The following is a 15,116-nucleotide window of genomic DNA, read 5'->3' on the forward strand; positions in this document are numbered from 1 at the left end:
CAGCCGCAGGACCTCCATCAGCTGTTCTTCCCCTTTTTCAACCTTCCACCTCCAAAGCTTGTTCTCCATCTACTTACAGCCCAGCCAAACGTTTTGCCCAGCCAACGTTTTGCCCATGTTCTTCAAGCCACCAGCTTCAACCCATCATCTTCAGCCAACGTGCTTCCCATTTCCTGCAGCCCAGCCACAGGGGAACCACGTTTTCATCAATTCAGCCCAGCCAACGTGCTCCTCATTGGCCTTCAGCACAACCGATTGTTGTCATTCACCTTCAGCCCAACAATAAGAGGTTCAGCAGCCAACTGCATCCTTCACCCTGCTTTCAACTTAATAGCAGAAGAAATCTAGCAAGCTGCCCACCGTCCTGCAGCCCAGCCAGCAGAAGCTACATCCAGCTTGAAACGCCCAGCAGCAGGAGAACGTGGCTGCTCCTTTCCTTCAGCCCACCAGCAGAAAATCAAGCCGACTCCCTATTTTGCTTCAGTTCAGCAGCTGAAAATCAACCTTCATTCCCCTCCTGGGCAATCCCAACTAGCCCAAGGTAAAAACCATTCTCTCCTTGTTTTCTTTCTTTATTGATCTGAATATTTGATTATTTTTGATGATATCGTTTCCTTATGAGTGTTACTACCATCCCCTGTCTTTCCTATTACTATTGACGCAACATATGTGCTATCAATATGCGTGTAGCATTATTGATACACGTAAAGCAACATGAACTTTAGCCCTTTTGCTGGCTACATTATCTATTTTATCATTTTTTTTTTACTCCTTATTAGCCTTTTCTACATTTGATTTGTTCTGGTAGTTCTGTACATTGGGTAAAATAGATGGGTTTATGACCTTACTGTTGCCCAATCATCATCATCCTTATCTATCTGGGTCAGTCCCTCAGCATTTTAAGTTTGCTCATGTCTATGTGAAAAGGGTGAGGCGTTAGATTTGATTTACTGCAAGGTCAAGGAGCACCTGACCTGATTTGCTTGAATAATCCATGTCTGTAAGCAATATAACACTATGCATATCTTGTTAGATATGGGGTTTCACTTTACTAGAATGAATTATGCAAAAGGTCATTTCCTGTTTTTGGTTTACCATGATTGATATCCATAATGGAAAATATATCATCTGTTGCTATTAGCTGCCACAACCAGTTTCAGTTCCAGCATTTTGCTCTACAGCAGCTCCTCTTGCTGCTATACCCACCTTTACTTGCCATGTGATATATAGATCATTTGATTCCTTGAAATTTCCAATCAGGTTTTAAGCCTCTGCTAAGAACACATTGAAATATTAGTTTAAAACCAAGTTTGGAAGCACTATGAGATGTGTTTTATTGATTAAGTCTTGTTTTAATATGTATTACATCTTCTACATATTCATTGTATGTTGTATATCAGCTTCCGGTCCTGTGGCATGTAAATAGTTAGAAAGTGAGATTAGGGAAAACAAAGTGCAGGTGGATTCAATTTTGTACCATATGGCTGTAATGCCAAGAGAACATCGATGGCAGCCAGCTATATTGCACCAGCACTAGTTCTTGGTTTACGACCTCTGTTACAGCACCTACAATGGCTGTACCCATTCCACATTTCTGCAGGTGTGCAGTCTTGATAATTGGTCATGTTCATGGATGAATATTTTTATATCCATTCATGATCCATAAACCATCTCTTGCATGCTTTGTTATTGGTATATAGAGAAGCTCCATACCCAGTTTTATCGAAAATTACCTTGTAATTTGGGAGATATGGCTGTGTAAAATCCCTTACAGAAACTGTATATACATGTATATTCTGGTTTTACCCATTATATGGAATTTCCATTAAACATATATATTTTCTCATTATATGTATATATATATCTAAGCATATGTATATCTATTGTATATCTACCTCTACGTATGCGTATATATGTATATATATATGTCTATATATATATACATGTATACATACTTATATACATATATATATATATCCCTTCATGTGTACTTGTTATTACATATATTTTCCTTTTCTCTTACTTTTGTAAATATATCTCCATTATCATATATCATTCATCATAAGTTCAAGTATTTCTATATTTACCTATATATCTTTGTTGTATATAGTATATATGTCTATTTCCTTGTTTATTTTGTACTAACTCTCATTTTGCAGGAAAATCTAGAAGAGGTTGATTCCTTGGCTCCATTTCAATTTTCTTTTATTTTATGTTATGCAATGTAACAATCCAATGTAAACTTTGGAATAAGATTTACTTTTACTGCTTAGATTAGGCCGCATCTCATATAGTTTGATTTCAGTAATATCCTGATTCTATGATGCATATATCTCAAATTTTCAAAATTCATCATGGATGAACACGAATGGCACATGCACCAACTCTTAGAGAGTTGATGAACTCGGTGGAGTCCATATTTACGGCCCTAGTCGGAATATGGACGAGACCCAGATCCATCATCTCTCTACCAGTCACATTGAGCCTACACTCTTAGGCTATCTTGAAAATGCACCTCATATTTCCAATGTTTTTAAAATATTGTGAATTAACTCAAATAAATCCTGAATATATTCATGGCCACAGTCAGAATATATGAAGGATTTACTTTGGCTTAATCTACATTTTTCCAATAAAATTTTCAGAAATATTTTCAAAAGTGCATTCATCCATTCAAACCATCTGCATCATTCGTTTTTCTCATGATTTTCTCAAAAGATTTTCACTTCATGGAATCAATTTTCTCAAGAAACTATGATGATATTCGAAGTTGGATTTTCCAAATCAAAGTTTTTCTATGATTTTCCTTAAAATATTATTTTGTTAAGATTCTTTTCAAAGGAATTTCTCATTTTCTCAAGAATCCAAGTCGATTTTCAGATATTTCAAAAAACCAGATTCTCAGGATTTCAATTTCCTAAGTTCTAAATTTCCTTCTCCAATGCAACTTTCCTATAAATTTTCTATCCTTTTCTTAAGAAAATTCTCAAAGTCTGAGTTTTCCCAACAAGTGCTTTCCTTTTTTTTCAAATGTTCATGTTTTCTCAAGAATTTCCACATTTTCCTGAGATTCTCATTTCCTCATGATTTTCCAAGTCTTCCTAAGTTTTCTCAAAATTGTCCTGAGATTCTCAATTTTCTAAGTCTTTATAAACTTTCTCAAGATTTTCCCGATAATCTCATTTAAACTTTCTCAAGATTCTCACTTCTTCAAGATTTTCCAACTTTTTACAAACTTTCTCGAGATTTCAAACCTTCTTCGTCTGAGTTTTCCTGAGAGATTGGTTTCCATCTTTTCCTAAGAAATGCTTTTCAAACTCCAAATATTTTCTAAGCATACATCATAGTTTTTCAACTTATATTTTACCAAATCTCATAGCACATGCCTGAATTCTCTGTGCATTTAGGATAGAACGCAATTTCGACAATTTCACTAAGTCAAGCACAATTTTGGGTCCTTGGTTCGATTACCCCTGTTAAAGGCGGCAGGAACGGTCGAACCTCGTACCGACAGGTCGAGCCCCATCCAATGGATTTTCCCGCAATTTTCAAAAACGGAGGCGAGTATTTCAAAACAATTTCCAAAATTCGGTCAAGTTTGACATCGCGAAAGCATTTCCCTCTCTCTTCCGCAAGGAAGGGAAGACTGGAAAATTTTGCGACGACAACAGTGAGGCAGACGAAGACAGCTACACGACCAACAATGGCGAATCATGGGTATATTGTCTACACATAGTCTACATGTTCAGCAAAATCCGTCTCTTTCATGCGTTTTTTGCGATTTGTTTTTGTGTACTATATAATGTAATTTAAATATCGGTCGTTGCAATGTCCGCATTCATTTCAGTCGAACATCCGCCGACGAAGTTGGGCGAAAACTTAGTCAATCACTCTTGGAGGACATCAACCGAATGCGCAGTGAATTCGCACAATGCAACATGATCAGTAATTTTGTTAGTATTAAACTAGTAGTAGTTGTCTATAAACGTAAGCCATGTGTACGTATGATCAATACAACACCATATTTGCTGCAACCAGACTATATCTGATTTCGTAAATTATATTAAAAGCAACGCACCAAGCCAGACTGTGAGCGTCGTCAGCCCATATTTCATGGTATATCGGTTGTATTTTATGTTGCTTTTCATTATTGATTTAGTCCAATTGATTCGTATGTTAACGTTGGTGTTAGCAATGTTTCTTTCAGTTTGCAGACTATATTACGTCGTTTGCCATACTCCAGTGGATTTCAAGACGGAAAACCTTATTGGGTTAACGGTAATCACTGCAGAGACCTTATGACAAGTGAAAAGGTAAGCAAACAAACCTACAGTGCAATATTACAGCTTGACAGTGGTAACAACATTTTTTCGATCTATTTGCAGATACTGATTCCTACACTCTGGCAGTCTGAAAAGCATTGGGTCTTATACGTGATGGATTTACGCGAAAAACAACTATGGTGTTACAATTCGTTGGAAGTTGACAGTGGTTTACGGCTAGATATTTCCCATCTCGTAAGATTCCATCTATATGAGTATCGTGTACTGGGGTCATGAATTTACTTTCGGTCGCATTATTCTCAGATCGGTTTCCTCATAGCCATTTTGGGAGTCGATGTCAGCGAGTGGATCTTTCGCACGGCATACCATGCTCCTTTACAAGATAATGGCGTTGATTGCGGCGTATTTGTAATGAAGTACATTGAAGCGATATACAATGGTGCAGAACCCTGTTTCAACGCTGTATGTCATTCCTTGGCCTTTGTTATTGGCAATTAAGGGCATGTCTATTGCTTCTAGTTTACAATCTGTTTATGCAGGTTGATATACACGGATTCCGCGAAGAACTCTGCAAAAAAGTTGACGTCGTTTCTCATTTCGGAGGAGAAACTGACGGAGGCAAGGTCTAAAAGGCTTGTAATTGATAAAAGATGTGCGCTCAACCCGCGTGATTGACAGTCACAGGGTGAGACTGCGATGTGTGCAATGAACAAAGACTTCTAATGTTCGAAATGATAATATTCAACATCGCTATGAAATATTGTATGCTTAAACATCGCTTCAATATCGCGTTCTTATTTTACGAATAGTACAAAGCGATACGCTTGGTGGTCTAACGTCAAACTACACTGCTACGACCATGAAAACCTGTGCCAGCATTTGAAAATTGCTTGAATTTTAAACGACGGTTTCTTCAATTATGATCTTACAGACCTATGAAAAAGGTATAGATGGATACGACAACTGCGTCGAAGCCGCCTATGCACTCGATTGAAGAATAAGTAGTGTATGCAGGAATTGTCGATTATGTCGGTTCCTTATTCGCGAAGCAAAGTGGAACTGTGTGTTGTGTCATTCAAATATTAATGAAACGTCCTATCACCATCCGTCAGTTTTCCAGTATATACGTCAGTTTCATTAAACCAAAAGCAAATCTTAAATAAAAAAGCACTCCGCATTAAAGAAAACAATGTCATGCCAGAGGCCTATTCTGAATGGTAGTCAATGCGATTGGACCAAATCTTTGGGTCTCAAATAAATTCACAAGTACGTCTAAAGAAATCGCCTTAGGTGTACATTACCGTCGGTTCATCAATACAGCGATTTCTAAGAACAAACCTTTCTTATTGATAAGTTCACGTAATGCGATATTTAGAAATATCTTTCGCCAGAGAAAAATATGCTGGTCGTACTTGTGCTGGTCGAAAGCACCTGCAACCCAACACAATATGCTGGTTGAAACAGAGAAAAACTACAGAAAATGGGTTACCGCCTGAACTAGGAACCCAAATCTATCATCAAAATTGCACCCAAACACCCAAATAGCCCTTTAAATCAGTCCCAATCTATCACACACCAAAAAATGACCAGATTACAATTGATTTGGGCAAACAAAACCCACCGATAGCATCACAATCACAAACTTTTTGCATTCAGGGTACTGTTCATCAGTTTTTTCAGAAAATACAATTAAATCCACTAAAAATTGAGATTTCATCCGACCATTAAAATTCTTGATTCATTCAATCACAAAAATCAAGAGCTAATGGAATCCAACATCAATCGACCAAAAGTTCAAGACTTCAAGGTTGGTACGGACGTCAGCTGTGGAGAACACAAGCTGAGGTGGGTCCCAACACGACTGATGCAGATGAAGCTTATTCCTCTCACCGATCTTCAACAAAGCACCCTTTCATTTTCAATAGAGCTCTGATACCATATTGAAATCGGGAAACCAGCAAGAACAAAAGGAGAAGAGAGAAGAATAGAGAGGGAAGACAACTTAAGCTTCATTAGCGCAAAACCCTGAAAAGGTTACAACATATAGCGGTCGACCCTCTTTTACACTACATGACAAAAATTTAGATACCCACTAACACCTTGAAACATTACAGTTATACACTACATGACTTGGCGGAGCTCCTGCTGGCCACCCTCAGCGCGACTGCACCACTGGGTTACTGTCGAGGAGGACGGCGAGAACGGTGATGGAGGGCCTCGTTAGGTTGTACAGACAGAGCAATCGATAGGTTTCACTTTATACTATTCTGTCTGCCGTTCATTTTAAACTCAATCAATTTTCCGTATATTTCGTCGCGTATTACCGGAATATGTTCCTGCAACAAAACAGGTAATGTGAAATCCAATATATAACAGAAATACCCAATAACATCGGATACGAAGCTCATACAGCGTGGAAACAAGGTTGTTCTCCATTGTATATTGCTTCAATATGCTTCATTACGAATATGCCACAATCGACCCCATTACTTTGTAACGAAGCATCGTCAGCACAGAGCAACATCCACTCACCAATGTCGACACCCATTTGCCCGTTAAGGAATCCCGCCTGTGAAAAAGGGATAATATATTACAGTCCAGTCCACCGCGAATAGCTACTTCACCTTTGGGTACAAGCTTACCAAATGCATAGCATCGCGTTCTACGCCACTGTGGCAGTCCAATGAGTTGTAGCACCATAGTTGTTTTAGCTGAAAATTCATCTCGTATAGGACCCAATGGTCTGGATGTTGCCAGAGTGTAGGGAGTAAAATCTGCGAATCGATAAAATCATTTTTCGTTCCAGAGACTTATCGTGATGGGGATGTTATGAATAAACCTTGGATAAGAGGTTTGTTCACTTACCTTTCCAAATTTCGAAATGTCTATGCACTCATCATTGTTGTTCCAACAAGGTAGTGCATCGTCGAATCCTATGCCGTATGGCTTTCGCCGGACGTACATCTGTTGCACGAAATAGCAAGGTTTAACCACCAAGAAACGTGAGTACGTCATGAAAGCAAACAGAACAACAGCGACACAGACATACCATGAAATACGGGCTGAGGATGCGTACTGTATTGCTCGTTGGGTTGCTCTGAATGTAATTGACAAAATCATACATTGTCTGGTTGCACAAAGTTACTAACTTCAGAACATGCAAACCGATGACCTAGAAATTGATAGTGGACAAATACTTACAAAATTACTGATAGTGTTCCCATCTGCAAATTCATCTTGCATCTACTCGATGTCATCTACGAACTCGTCAGGGCGTTGTCGCCCACCCGAGACTGTGGATGTGGTTGTCTTCTTGTTCAGAGTCGTGTGTGGCCGTTTTGCTGCCATCGTCCACTCCATTGGCAACGTGCCTGGTCGTTTAGCTCCCATCCTCCTATCTGTTTGCTCCGTGCCTGGTCGTTTTTCTCCCCTCGTCCACTCCTCTGGCGCCGTGCCTGGTCGTTTTGCTACCATCGTCCTCTCCGTTGGCGTCGTGCCCGGTCGTAGGGCTCCCATCGTCTTTGGCGTCGTGCCGGGTCGTATTGCTCCACTAGTCCTCTTCTTGTCCGCCATGGCTGGTCGTACTGCTCCGATTGTCCCCTTCTTCGGCGCCATGCCTGGACGAAGATATCGATGGCACCTTTGCAACGGAGATACTGAAACGCCATCCAAAGGTAAAGTCCTTTAATGTGCAGCCATTTGTTGAAAACAGCCCGCTAATTAATTGATTGCGTTTAAAAAAAATATAAATACGGCTTTTCGCATGCCGCCTTTTTTTGATAACCGCGCCAAATTAAATGCTTTCGTTCGAAGTATTCAAAAATACGTCTTTCCATGCCGCTCATTAGGTTTTAAATATTCAAAAATACGTTTTTCATGTGTGATTTGACATTCGAACAATACCCACAAATCACTATGCTGCGATGCCACAGATCGCTCTCCGACTCAAAGCACGAAGCTAATTAATTGATTGCGTTTAAAAAAAATATAAATACGGCTTTTGGCCAATAACATGTAACCTGTATGTTCTATTCGGTAAATTGTAACCTGAGTATGATAAATCTATGTTGGCCAATAACATGTGTTTTCTTCTGAAAAATATAACCTGATTATGTTAATTTCCATTAGCCTATTTCGACTGTTTCATTTTTGTAAAACATAGCCTGATGGGTATGTTCTATTCGGTAAATTGTAACCTGAGTATGATAAATCTATGTTGGCCAATAACATGTGTTTTCTTCTATAAAATATAACCTGATTATGTTAATTTCCATTAGCCTATTTCGACTGTTTCATTTTTGTAAAACATAGCCTGATGGGTATGTTCTATTCGGTAAATTGTAACCTGAGTATGATAAATCTATGTTGGCCAATAACATGTGTTTTCTTCTATAAAATATAACTTGATTATGTTAATTTCCATTAGCCGATTTCGACTGTTTCATTTTTGTAAAACATAGCCTGATGGGTATGTTCTATTCGGTAAATTGTAACCTGAGTATGATAAATCTATGTTGGCCAATAACATGTGTTTTCTTCTGAAAAATATAACTTGATTATGTTAATTTCCATTAGCCGATTTCGACTGTTTCATTTTTGTAAAACATAGCCTGATGGGTATGTTCTATTCGGTAAATTGTAACCTGAGTATGATAAATCGATGTGGCCAATTAGTGATTCAATCATGCATATGTGTTCTAAGGCTGTAAAAAAAAGTTCATTTAGAAGCAATCATGCATATATGTGTTCTAAGTTTGACACAAAATTCATAGTGATTCAATCATGCATATGTGCTCTAAGACTGTAAAAAAAAGTTCATTTAGAATCAATCATGCATATATGTGTTCTAAGTTTGACAAAAAATTCATAGTGATTCAATCATGCATATGTGTTCTAAGGCTGTAAAAAAAAGTTCATTTAGAAGCAATCATGCATATATGTGTTCTAAGTTTGACACAAAATTCATAGTGATTCAATCATGCATATGTGCTCTACGGCTGTAAAAAAAAGTTCATTTAGAATCAATCATGCATATATGTGTTCTAAGTTTGACAAAAAATTCATAGTGATTCAATCATGCATATGTGTTCTAAGGCTGTAAAAAAAAGTTCATTTAGAAGCAATCATGCATATATGTGTTCTAAGTTTGACACAAAATTCATAGTGATTCAATCATGCATATGTGCTCTACGGCTGTAAAAAAAAGTTCATTTAGAATCAATCATGCATATATGTGTTCTAAGTTTGACAAAAAATTCATAGTGATTCAATCATGCATATGTGTTCTAAGGCTGTAAAAAAAAGTTCATTTAGAAGCAATCATGCATATATGTGTTCTAAGTTTGACACAAAATTCATAGTGATTCAATCATGCATATGTGCTCTAAGGCTGTAAAAAAAAGTTCATTTAGAATCAATCATGCATATATGTGTTCTAAGTTTGACAAAAAATTCATAGTGATTCAATCATGCATATGTGTTCTAAGGCTGTAAAAAAAAATTCATTTAGAATCAATCATGCATATATGTGTTCTAAGTTTGACAAAAAATTCATAGTGATTCAATCATGCATATAATTCATAGTGATTCAATCATGCATATGCGTTCTAAGGCTGTAAAAAAAAGTTCATTTAGAATCAATCATGCATATATGTGTTCTAAGTTTGACAAAAAATTCATAGTGATTCAATCATGCATATGTGTTCTAAGGCTGTAAAAAAAAGTTCATTTAGAATCAATCATGCATATATGTGTTCTAAGTTTGACAAAAAATTCATAGTGATTCAATCATGCATATAATTCATAGTGATTCAATCATGCATATTTGTTCTAAGGCTGTAAAAAAAAGTTCATTTAGAATCAATCATGCATATATGTGTTCTAAGTTTGACAAAAAATTCATAGTGATTCAATCATGCATATGTGCTGTAAGGCTGAAAAAAAAAGTTCATTTAGAATCAATCATGCATATATGTGTTCTAAGTTTGACAAAAAAAATTCATAGTGATTTAATCATGCATATATGTGTTCTAAGGCTGTTAAAATTTTTTTTAGTGATTCGATCATGCATATATATGTTCCAAGGCTTTCAAAAAAATTTCAAACTTGCACATATGTATTCTAAGGCCCTAAAAAAAATCATAGTCATTCAATCTTGCATATATATGTTCGTAGGTTGTAAAAAAAAACTCATAGTGATTCAATCATGCATATATGTGTTGTAAGTCGGTCAAAAAAAAATCATAGTGATTCAATCAAGCATATATGTCTTATAAGGTTGTCAAAAAAAATTCATAGTGATTTAATCATGCATATATATGTTCTAAGTTTGTCAAAAAAACTTCATAGTGATTCAATCATGCATATATGTGAGCTAATGCTTTCAAATAGAGAACTGACAATAATGATCTCAAAAGGCAAGTGGAGGTGTCGGGAACGCGAAAGATTTGCTGGAGAAGAAGTTCACTGGAGGTGTATGGCGATTTGTGGTTATCGTTGAATAACGATCTGTGGCATCGCAGCACAGTGATTGACAGTCCTACGCTGTGATGCCACACATCGCAGCACACTTGAACAATCCTTGCGTTCGACTTTTCGCATGCCGCCTTTTTTTGATAACCGCCGCCAAATTAAATGCTTGCGTTCGAAGCATTAAAAAATACGTCTTTTCATGCCGCTCATTAAGTTTTAAATATCCAACGATGGCAACAAATCCTTTCCTTATCTATTGATTATTTGCATCGCTGTAATCAGCGATGGCAAACAATCGCTGTATTTGTCTTCACCAATACTTTGCGCGCTATTCTTTCGAGGCGAAGACAAATACAGCGATTGCGAAGACAAAGATCTCTGTAATAGTAATTTCAATTGTAATTATTGCATTTTTGGAAAAATGAGAAGCTTGACTTCCGAACAAAGATCTACGTTTACAAACAAATCTTTTCAACTTGTGCACTCGGATTTATGCTGCGATGCCACAGATCGCTGTCTGACTCAAAGCACGAAGTATCCAGCGATGGCAACAAATCCTTTCCTTATCTATTGATTATTTGCATCGCTGTAATCAGCGATGGCAAACAATCGCTGTATTTGTCTTCGCCAATACTTTGCGCGCTATTCTTTCGAGGCGAAGACAAATACAGCGATTGCGAAGATAAAGATCTCTGTAATAGTAATTTCAATTATAATCATTGCATTTTTGGAAAAATGAGAAGCTTGACTTCCGAACAAAGATCTACGTTTACAAACAAATCTTTTCAACTTGTGCACTCGGATTTATGTTGCGATGCCACAGATCGCTGTCCGACTCAAAGCACGAAGTATCCAGCGATGGCAACAAATCCTTTCCTTATCTATTGATTATTTGCATCGCTGTAGTCAGCGATGGCAAACAATCGCTGTATTTGTCTTTGCCAATACTTTGCGCGCTATTCTTTCGAGGCGAAGACAAATACAGCGATTGCGAAGACAAAGATCTCTGTAATAGTAATTTCAATTGTAATCATTGCATTTTTGGAAAAATGAGAAGCTTGACTTTCGAACAAAGATCTACGTTTACAAACAAATCTTTTCAACTTGTGCACTCGGATTTATGCTGCGATGCCACAGATCGCTCTCCGACTCAAAGCACGAAGTATCCAGCGATGGCAACAAATCCTTTCCTTATATATTGATTATTTGCATCGCTGTAGTCAGCGATGGCAAACAATCGCTGTATTTGTCTTTGCCAATACTTTGCGCGCTATTCTTTCGAGGCGAAGACAAATACAGCGATTGCGAAGACAAAGATCTCTGTAATAGTAATTTTAATTGTAATCATTGCATTTTTGGAAAAATGAGAAGCTTGACTTTCGAACAAAGATCTACGTTTACAAACAAATCTTTTCAACTTGTGCACTCGGATTTATGCTGCGATGCCACAGATCGCTCTCCGACTCAAAGCACGAAGTATCCAGCGATGGCAACAAATCCTTTCCTTATCTATTGATTATTTGCATCGCTGTAGTCAGCGATGGCAAACAATCGTTGTATTTGTCTTCGCCAATACTTTGCGCGCTATTCTTTCGAGGCGAAGACAAATACAGCGATTGCGAAGACAAAGATCTCTGTAATAGTAATTTCAATTGTAATTATTGCATTTTTGGAAAAATGAGAAGCTTGACTTTCGAACAAAGATCTCCGTTTACAAACAAATCTTTTCAACTTGTGCACTCGGATTTATGCTGCGATGCCACAGATCGCTCTCCGACTCAAAGCACGAAGTATCCAGCGATGGCAACAAATCCTTTCCTTATCTATTGATTATTTGCATCGTTGTAATCAGCGATGGCAAACAATCGCTGTATTTGTCTTCGCCAATACTTTGCGCGCTATTCTTTCGAGGCGAAGACACCCGTAGTATCTAAGGGAGGATTAGCTTACTATGTTATTTGTTTTATGATTATTCAAGATTTTGTTGGATATACTACCTTAAACATAAGCATGAAGTCTTTGTATCGTTTAAGACATATCATATGATGATTAAAAATCAATTTAATGATAATTTAAAAATCTTTAGAGTTGATTCCGGAGGAGAGTATCTTTCAAATGATTTTAAAAACTATCTTGAAAACCATAGAATAGTTCATCATAGATCTTGTCCAAAAACATCACAACAAAACAGTCTAGCTGAAAGAAAACACAGGTATATTATTGAAACAACTAGAACTTTACTCATTTCTCAAAACATTCCAAAAAGTTTTTGGGCCGAGGCGGCTCTTACATGCGTTTATCTTATAAATCACATTTCTTCAAAAAATCTAAACAAAACTTCAGCTTTTAAAATTTTATACCAAAAGGAACCCGACTAAAATAGGTTAAGAATCTTTGGATGTAAATGTTTTGTCCTTACCGACAAAAATGACAAACTCTCACCAAAAGTCATTCCTAATGCATTTCTTGGATATTCTGAAACTCAAAAAAGATTTAGATGCTATGATGTTAAGAACGACAAACTATACGTTTCTAGGAATGTGACTTTCTTAGATAACGTTAGTGGTTTTGAGAAGGATGAATCCCATAAAGAGAATATGGATTACTCTTTCTTGTTTAAGTTACTATCTAGAAATGATGATATTTTTATTGATGATGAACTCAATTAGTTTAGTAAAAAAAAAATATAGATGAAGACAACCATCCTTCTTATCAACCTACTAATCCTCCCATAGATGAAAGTTTATTTATTACCGAGACCCAAAGTCGGAAAGATGTAATAATAAAGAATTAAAAAGTAAAAGAATTTCACGTTACCGCAACTCATTATACAATTACAACAAATGTATAGCGTGATAAAAAATAAAATCTAGGATTTATTCCGAGTCACTGGACGAATCTGATGAAATTTCATAGACTTGTCTCTCACTTTTTATTGGTGGACCGTCTATCCTGGGTGGCCTCCACGTTGCGACACCTTGCCTAAGAAGACTGGTCATCATGTCCACCACTGCATTCAATTGGGTCCCCATAGTGCTTACTTCTGTCCTTAATTTCTTATTCTCCCTCTCAATAAGTTCGAACCTTGCGGCAGAGACAGTCTTCTCTTTTGGAGCAAGAGTTCGGTCTTCCTCGTGATTTGTTACTGATGGACTAGTCGTATTAACCTGACCGAGGCGACGTTTTGGTTGTAGAGGCTGGGCTACAACATGAGAAGGGACAGTTGGGAGGCATGGGTTGACAATTTTCTCAATCTTCCGATTTCGCCGCATTGGTTCCCAATAGCTTTCGAAATAGAAGGGATCAAATTGTCGTCCTTCATGATCATACGGTACGGCACGGACACCACCTGAGTTTCAATTCAATAATTCGTCCCTGTACCGATCGCTCCAATTCACGTGCCTGCCCCCACCATTATTTATCTTCCTTCTCACCTCCAAAGGCTTATTTGGGATAGACTGCCCCAAGCCAGATTGTAGAAAAACTCGACTACCTTGCTGCATCTCGGCTTCAAAATTGCAGAATAGCCACAAATCGCGGCCAGACAATCTGGCAGCCTCCGCAACAACGTCTTCATCATCGTCCTCCCCATCTCCATAAGGTCTCCACAAAACCTGTACATTGGTAATTCTTTTTAATAACGAATGACAAATATATTAAAATTTATTTACGCATGATATGGAAACAACGATATGCACTACGGAAGACAATCCTGCAACGATGTATACTTAAGAATGCTGAACATTACAACGACTTATAATACTCAATGGTAAATGCTGACGCGATTGTAAACAATTTTAGAACGTTTACCTCGTTTAATTGCAGCCCATCCAAAATGGACTTAGCATTATAAACTGCGACGTTTATTCTGGCCCAGCGACCGATCTTTGGAAAACCACAAATCGGAGGGTCACACCGTGGACGCAATGGGATAATATGTTCCAACGCCCAGGCCTAACAAAAAAAAATATTATTAGCAACGCCACAGACTGCAATGAGATTTGTCTACAAATACTAAGTATGTAATCAACAAATACCTGAACAAATGGCCAAAATCCGCCAACTGTTTTCGTACCATTACTTGCACGGTGGAGTTGACTGTACAGGTGTGCGAGCATAGCGGCACCCCAGGCATAGTTGTCGACTTCGTCTAAGTCTGCCAGGTACTGCAGCCACATGGAACTTATTCTCGAACCAGAACAATCGGAAAATAATGTAAGAGCAAAAAAATATAGAAGGAAGTCGTGCAACTCTTGGTCAGCTGTTTCAGATGCACAAGTAGCGGAGTGGCCTTCCCATTTATTACAGAAAACTGAGACCTTCATTGATGTGGAATTGCTTCCACCAGAAATACATTGACTT

The 15,116-nt window shown here is 37.6% G+C and overlaps 1 long non-coding RNA gene across 1 annotated transcript; it reads right to left on the bottom strand.

Annotated features, from left to right (window-relative positions):
• Window positions 1-13,544: 13,544 nt before the first annotated feature.
• LOC149842064 (uncharacterized) lies at window positions 13,545-14,710 on the bottom strand. Its single transcript, XR_016431035.1, has 2 exons — window positions 14,565-14,710; window positions 13,545-14,368 (listed from the first exon to the last, which is right to left on the bottom strand). It is a non-coding gene; the product is annotated as an uncharacterized LOC149842064 (long non-coding RNA).
• Between the last annotated feature and the right edge of the window lie 406 nt (window positions 14,711-15,116).

This window comes from Nuphar pumila, chromosome 3, assembly GCF_984573655.1.
Source record: "Nuphar pumila chromosome 3, dmNupPumi1.hap1.1, whole genome shotgun sequence".
In the NCBI taxonomy this organism is placed as follows: domain Eukaryota; kingdom Viridiplantae; phylum Streptophyta; class Magnoliopsida; order Nymphaeales; family Nymphaeaceae; genus Nuphar; species Nuphar pumila.